Source organism: Ovis canadensis, chromosome 22 (genome assembly GCF_042477335.2).
Source record: "Ovis canadensis isolate MfBH-ARS-UI-01 breed Bighorn chromosome 22, ARS-UI_OviCan_v2, whole genome shotgun sequence".
NCBI lineage: Eukaryota > Metazoa > Chordata > Mammalia > Artiodactyla > Bovidae > Ovis > Ovis canadensis.
Window position 1 is genome coordinate 67110134 of NC_091266.1, and position 7549 is coordinate 67117682.

Here is a 7549-nt window from a genome sequence, read left to right on the forward strand (position 1 = left end):
GTAGTCCTCAGCAGTGGCCACAAGACTGGAAAAGGTCAGTTTCCATTCTAACGCCAAAGACTGTTCAAACTACCATGTAACTGCACTCACTTTACATGCTAACAAAATAATGCTCAAAATCCTCAAAGCTAGGCTTCAACAGTACGTGAACTGAGAACTTCCAGAATACAAGCTTCCTATACAAGAAAAGGCATAGGAACCAGAGATCAAATAGCCAACATCCACTGGATCATAGAAAAAGCAAGATAATTCCAGGAAAAGATCTGCTTCATTGACTATGTTAAAACCTCTGACTGTGTGGATCACAACAAACTGTGGAAAATTCTTAAACAGATGGGAATACCAAACCACCTTACCTGCCTCCTGAGAAATCTATATGCAGGTCAAGAAGCAACAGTTAGAATTGAACATGGAACAATGAACTGGTTCAAAATTGGGAAAGAAGTACGTCAAGGCTGTATGTTGTCACCCTGCTTATTTAACTTATATGCAGAGTATGTCATGCAAAATGCTAGGCTAGTTGAAGCACAAGCTGGAATCAAGATTGCCAGGAGAAATATCAGTAACCTCAGATATGCAGATGACACCACCCTTATAGCAGAAAGCAAAGAGGAACTAAAGAGCCCCCTGAAGAAGGTGAAAGAGGAGAGTGAAAAAGTTGGCTTAAAGCACAGCATTCAAAAAACAAAGATCATGGCACCTGGTCCCATCCCTTCATGGCAAGTAGATGGGGAAACAATGGAAACTGAAGGACTTTATTTTCTTGGGCTCCAAAATCACTGCAGATGGTGACTGCAGCCATGAAGTTAAAACACACTTGCTCTTTGGAAGAAAAGCTATGACAAACCTAGACAGCAAATTAAGGGCAGAAACATCACTTTGCCAACAAAGGTCTGTCTATTCAAGCTACGGTTTTTCCAGTAGTCACGTACAGATGTGAGAGTTGGACCATAAAGAAGGCTGAGCACTGAAGAATTGATGCTTTTAAACTGTGGTACTGGAGAAGATGTTGGAGAGTCTCTTGGACTGCAAAAAGATCCAAACAGTCCATCGTAAAGGAAATCAACCCCAAATATCATTGGAAGGACTGATGCTGAAGCTGAAGCTCAAGTACTTTGGCCACCTGATGTGAAGACCTGAGTCATTTGAAAAGACCCTGATGCTGGGAAAGATTGAAGGCAGGGGGAGAAGGGGACGACAGAGGATGAGATGGGTGGATGGCATCACTGACTCAGTGGAGTTTGAGCAAGCTCCGGGAGATGGTGATAGACAGGGAAGCCGGGCGTGGTGCAGTCATTGGGGTCACAAAGAGCCAGTCACGACTGAGGGACTGAATAACAACGAAGGTAGCATGCTGACTCTCTACCCTACCCCTACCTCTACCCCTACCCTACCCCTACCCTAACCCTAACCCTACCCCTACCCCTACCCTGAGTTAGAAGCTGACCCCTTTTCTGAAAACACCGGATGGAGAATGGAGACATAAAACCCCCGTGCTGAGTCAGGGTGAGTGAGTATATCCTTGATTAGATCAAAACTAGGAATTGAAGCTACCCAGGCAAGATCAGCAGGATGGGTCTAAGAAGACCTGCTGAGCAGTCACCAGTGATTCCATATTTAATGTCCTCGGGGACTGATGTCCCCAGTGGGGACAATTAATGCTTTGTAGGAGCAGGGAAGCCTGCAGCCACTGGTCAGCACTAGCCACGGTGTGTCGTTTGCCCAGGGCAGGGCGTCTTCCCTTTCCCCCTCACGGCAAGTAACTGTTAAGAGGAGCTGTAGCCATGACTGGGTGAGATCCGTGCTTGCTGGTGGTGTGAGGGAGGCAGCAGTGAAAGAGCAGACACTGAGGGCAAGGTCGCAGTGGCACACGGCCCTTAGCGCTCGGAGATGCTGAAATCTGGAGACGGCCAGTGAGAGCCCTGGGCCGATGGCCAGCTGATAGGGGTTAGCCACGACTTCTCTGTGCTTCCTTGGGATGGGAGGTCAGTGTCCACCCTCAGCAGAAATGATGGGCCAGACTGGTGACTGAGTGGGTGGTACCACAACTTCACTGTCTGACATGCCAGCTCTGTCCATGCTGCTGCTGCTGCCAACCGTCCCTGGATGGACACTTCTGAGTGCCAGTCCATGTTCCAGTAGCTTCCAAGGATGACCTCAGTTCTTACTTGTTGGCGATTGGATCTGTCTCCAAGGTGCTGGTCAACTTCTCCAGAGAGTCCTGAACCCACGGTAGGTTCCGCCTAGTGAATGAGAGCAGAGTCTGTGCTACTTGGCCCCTCAGGGCCCTTGAGCATGAACTGTGAGTCACGTCTGCGCCGACATTAGGCAATCTAGGGCTTCTCTAGGCATGCAGAGAATGCTTCTCACACATTTCTGACGGACTCCACTCTCTGCACCAGGTAGCTCCGCTGCGTTTTTTTCCTTTTAACCGTTTCTATCTCCTAATGATTCCTGAGAATTCTTCAAAGTTTCTTCCTTAGGATGGAGAAGAAGCTTCTTGAGAGAATACCAGAAAGATGTTTTCTGTCTTTTGTGAGCACAGACTATAATTGAATGTGTATTGTATCATGATGCTCATATAGATGAAAACCAGTGTTCTGATTTGGGTGGATGATTATATTTTCCTGTGACTAAGAGTCGTGAGACCACTTTGGCCGTCGTATTTGAGAAAGTTCAGTAAAAAGGAGAATTAATAATGTGTACAGAATACGCTCTAAACCTCTCTCTCTCTTCCTGTCTTTGTCTTTTTTTCTCTCCTTTCATATAAGAGATGGTTTGTTGAAAAAGCAGTCACCGCTTTTGACACCAGTGAACACACTCCAGTTGGCGGTATGGGTATCATTCTTGGACCTCTCCTCACAGGGGCCTGTCTCTGTAGAATTTAGTGAAAACCCTAACCTCCAGACATTGGCTTTAAAGCAGTTGGGCACAGGATGGGCACCGGGAGCCCAGGTCCAAGCCAGCACCATGAAGCAGTCTTGGTCGCCAGCTTCATGCAGACAGTCTTCCTTCTTAATTGAAGTGCTGTGGTCTAAGCGGTGAAGTACTTTCAAGAAGCGCGAGTCTGAAGTCAGCTCAGCCCACACGCAGTCTTGGTTCTCAGAGAGCCAGGACATCTGCACTGGCGTCTCCATTTGGAAGCTGGCATGCATGGGCCTGAGTGCCCCCCGTTCAGGATTATCAGCGGAGATTTTCTGATTCAGGTGAAGTATTTTGGTGGTGGCTTGTCTCTGATTTGGTGGTGGGCGGTGGCGGGGGGGGTGGGCTGTGCAGGGGCTGGCAGCAGAGAATCTGGGGTTGAATCAGGGTCCAGTCCCATCTGGACCCCTGGCTTCCCAGTGACCACTCGCAAGTCCCTGGACAGTGGTGTGAGGACCCTTGGTTGACCTCCGTCAGTACTGACTGGATGTAGCGAGTCCAGGAGGAGAATGGGGATTTGGGAAAGAGGTTCTTTCCAATAGCAGGTTATTTTTCTCGCTGTTCCTCCTCTGTTCCCAGACGCTGTCTGAGCGTATGAGTGGCTGTAAATACAGATTTTCAAATAGGAGACAGCGGTCAGAACCCCCCTCCCCAGGGTTCCCCTGGAAGGCCACCCCAACGCCCCTCCCCCGACATGTGCTCCATGAGGGCTAGGGAAGCACAACCCTTGCACACTGACCAGGGCTTGGGGATTTCTGTGAGTGGCCATCTCAGTCCTGCACTGGCAGAGAGGGGTGGGGATTTCAGCTTCTCCCCACCTAGGGGGCAGTCGCTCTCACTGAATGTTCCCAGAATTATCCCACAATCCTGATAATTACCCCACAATTATCAGGAGCGCAAAGCTCCATTTTTATTACCAAAGTAAGTTTTAAAATCCTTTCTAGGTGGGTCATGCACACAATTCCAAGAGGGAGCACTCAGAACAAGTGCAAGCTCTTTCTCTACAGCCTGAGTCAGAACAGCGCCCGCGGTCTCAGAGGGACCATGCTGGCACCCTCCAGGGCTGTGATGAACCAGACGCTGGTCACCGACTTCTTCATTCTGGGGTTCTCAGAGACACCTGGGCTGCGAACGCTGCTCTTTTTCGCCTTCCTGCTTCTGTACACAGTGGCCCTCTCTGGACACCTGCTGATTGTGGTGGTCACCAGCTCCAGTCCAGCCCTGCACACCCCCATGTACTTCTTCCTGGTCAGCCTGGCCGGTGGACATTCTCTGCACGTCCACGATCCTACCTGAGCTTCTGGTGGGCCTGGTGGCCAGCAGGACCATCTCCTATGGGGCTGCACGGCCCAGCTCTTCTTCTTCACGTGGTCCATGCGGGCCGAGCTGCTGCTCTTCTCGGCCGCGGCCCAGGACCGCTGCGGGGCCGTCTGCCGGCCCCCGCACTAGGGCGCCCCCTGGGCCCGCGGGCGCGCGCTCTTGGCCGGAGTGGTGTAGCCAGTCAGCCTGAGCGACGCCAGCGCGCACACAGGCCTCCTGCCTCGCCTGCCCTTCCGCCGCTGCAACGTGGTGGAGCCCTTCTGTGCGATCCCCCCTCTGTGAAGCGCTCCTGCGCCCGACCCCGCGGAAGGAAACCACGCCCCCCCCCCCCCCCCGCCGGCAGACACCCCGCTGGCGGCGGGGAGCTTCTGGCTGGTCACGCCGCCCTACGGCTGCTCCTGCGCATGCGCTCGCGGGGGCCGAGCGCGCCGTCCCCCCGCTCCCGCCAGCTCCCGGCGTCGCCCTGCACTGCCCCGCCGTCCTCGGCACTTACCTCCGCCCCGCGTCCAGCTGCTCGCTGGACCAGGACAAGCTGGTGTCGGTGATCTCCACTTCCGTGGCCCCGCCCCGAACCCGCTCATCTGCTCGCTGAGAAACATGGAGGTCAGGGCGGCGCCCAGGAGGCTTCTGTCCTGCTGCTGAGGTCGCGCCCAGCAAGGTCCTCGCGCCTGGAGGGCGGGGCCCAGGGTGGCTTTCCCTAAACTGGGGCAGGGTTGTTGTCTGGAAGCCCCATCCTGCCTCCTAAGGTCTCACCCTACTGTGCTGTAGTGAGACCATGGGACCCGCTCTGGGCATCTCCCCTTCACTTTCAGGAAGCCCCTTAACCTCCCAGACTCACCCTGTCCTGCCCTGGTGGATCCTGGGGTGACCAATGCCAGCTTCATGACCCAAGAAGCACGTAGTAGATCACCAGCTGCGCCTGGCCCTTTCTTCAGCCTTCCTAGCAACTTCTTCCCGAGATGCCCACGTCTTTTTTTTCCAAGCCTGCACCTTGCTGCAGCCCTCCCTTTTTTGAGCTTCTGCATTCACTGTGGGAGGCCTTTGCCTTAGTCACAGGAGGATTTGAGCAGGGATGAGAGGGATTAAGGTAGGATAGGTTAATCCTATTCTACTTTAGGATAAGATTTCCAGTGGTGGTGGTGGGGGCAGATTTCAGGAGGATAAGTTCCCTCTTGGTAGCAAAGTTCCAGGAGTGGTCTTTTTAAATGTGAGTGCTTTTTAGGAGAATATTTTGGCAAGGCTTTTTCAAGTCTATGATGTAAAGATGTTACTGGTATCAGTATGGAAAGTGGCCAGGCTGTTTCCTTTTCCTCCCCCTCTACCACAAACTCAGCTGTCCTCCCCTTCAGAACCAGGCTACAGGAAGATTGGGCTCAGGCGGGTTTGGGACCCAGGGAGATGCTGGGGAAGGGGAGCTCTTCATGGGCGAGCCCTTTCTGTTCCCTTGTGATTTAGGTTCACAGGGCTAGGGGGAGGGGCGTGGGGAACCTGTGCGGCTTGAAGGGACGGGGACAGATGGGCCCCTTTGAGGGAAGGGCATTCTTGGTTCCCTGGGGGCTGTCTCCTCGGAGCAGATCTTCCCCTGCTATGGTGCTTGTCTGTCTCCTGAAGACTGTAAACACTTTGAGGACAACGACAGGGTCCAGCTTCTCGCACTTGAACCAGGGTTTGCTCGTCTGGACTGGCGCATTCTGGAAGCAAATGTGCACCATGTACGAGGCAGGCCCCCTGTGAATGCCACTGACTGCAGAAGAATGAATGATGCAGGGGTGATTCTACCAAGGAGACCGTCAGACCTAGTTTTGCAAAGACTTGGTAGAGGCATGTTTGTGGCATGGTTAGTCAGTGATGACCTCATGCGAAGAGCTGACTCGTTGAAAAGACTCTGATGCTGGGAGGGATTGGGGGCAGGAGGAAAAGGGGATGACAGAGGATGAGATGGCTGGATGGCATCACCGACTCGATGGACGTGAGTCTGAATGAACTCCGGGAGTTGGTGATGGACAGGGAGGCCTGGCGTGCTGCGATTCATGGTGTCGCAGAGTCGGACATGACTGAGCGACTGAGCTGAACTGAACTGAATCAGAAATAAGCTTCATGGGAGATTTATGAAACCTGTGGAAATTGGGAAGTGTCACTGAAATGGTGGCCAGTGGCAGAATTCTCAGTACAATCCTGGAGCATCCGAGTTTACACAGGACACGATGTGTGTGTGTGGGGAGGGGGTGGGGATGGGAGGTGTTGGTCAGCAGCGTGTTGAGAGCTGTTGGTACCACACCCTGTGGTTTGACCTCGAGATGTGTAGCCTTTGCCATCCGTGCTGCTCTGACTTCAGGGTAAGCATGGCTGCAGGAAGTGCTTCCAGACATGAACCCTGAAGCCAGAACCTGCATGAGAGGTGCCTGTCCCCACCTCCATGTTGGGGGAGGCACCGCACTGAAATACGTGTCCAGATCCCCAGGGAGGAGCCCAGCCGCGGCGGCCCCGTGAGGCTCAGGCTCCTGGCTCGTGTGGACTCCTGCTCCCTGCTGTAGGGATTCCCTGAGAGGATAATGGTGTTTCTTTTAACTACAGATGGACTCTATGCTAATAACTGGAAAATAAGGCATTTGAAAGGAGAATATACGAAAGTAAAACCCTTGTCACCCTATGGAGAGGCCGCTGCCTGTAACATTCTGGCGTGAAGTTTTCTGTTTGTACTTCTGCACACACACAGGTTATCAAAGGGGAGGGGGGGATAGATTAGGAGTTTGGGATCAACAGATATGCTCTACTGTATAGAACGCAGATAACCAACAAGGACCTACTGTATTATAGCACAGGGACCCCTGCTCAATGTTTGTAACAGTCTACAAGGAAAAAAACCTGAAAAAGAATATATATACATATATAAAAGAATTACTTTGTTATATATCCCAAACTAACGCAACTATACTTTAATGAAAAATAGAGGGTCACTTTGTGTTTATTATTTTATGAAAACTGTTTCTCACAGTTTAGAATTCTTTACATGTCATTCCAGGCTTTTCCAGACCGACTCATTTGGGAGGGCCTGTATTCACCGTTGGGGTATGTGTGAAGCCGTCAGTGCGCCCTCAGGCATCACCCTGCAAGTGCTGGCTTTCTCCCTTTCCTCAAGCCTGACATTCGATTCTCAGGAAGTTCCCTTGTTCTTTCTTTACTCCAAAATAAAATGTATGCACAATAAATACTGTTTTTAAATACTGAAATTAAAAAGGAGACAATGTTTTTTTTTTTTCAGAAGAGACAATTTTTTTTTCAGTTTGATAATCTTTAATTAGATTGT

The 7549-nt window shown here is 51.6% G+C and overlaps 1 long non-coding RNA gene across 1 annotated transcript; it reads left to right on the plus strand.

The window, feature by feature from the left end:
* The first annotated feature begins 4644 nt into the window (after nt 1-4644).
* LOC138427640 (uncharacterized) lies at nt 4645-7436 on the plus strand. Its single transcript, XR_011252100.1, has 2 exons — nt 4645-4900; nt 7265-7436. It is a non-coding gene; the product is annotated as an uncharacterized lncRNA (long non-coding RNA).
* The last annotated feature ends 113 nt before the right edge of the window (nt 7437-7549 follow it).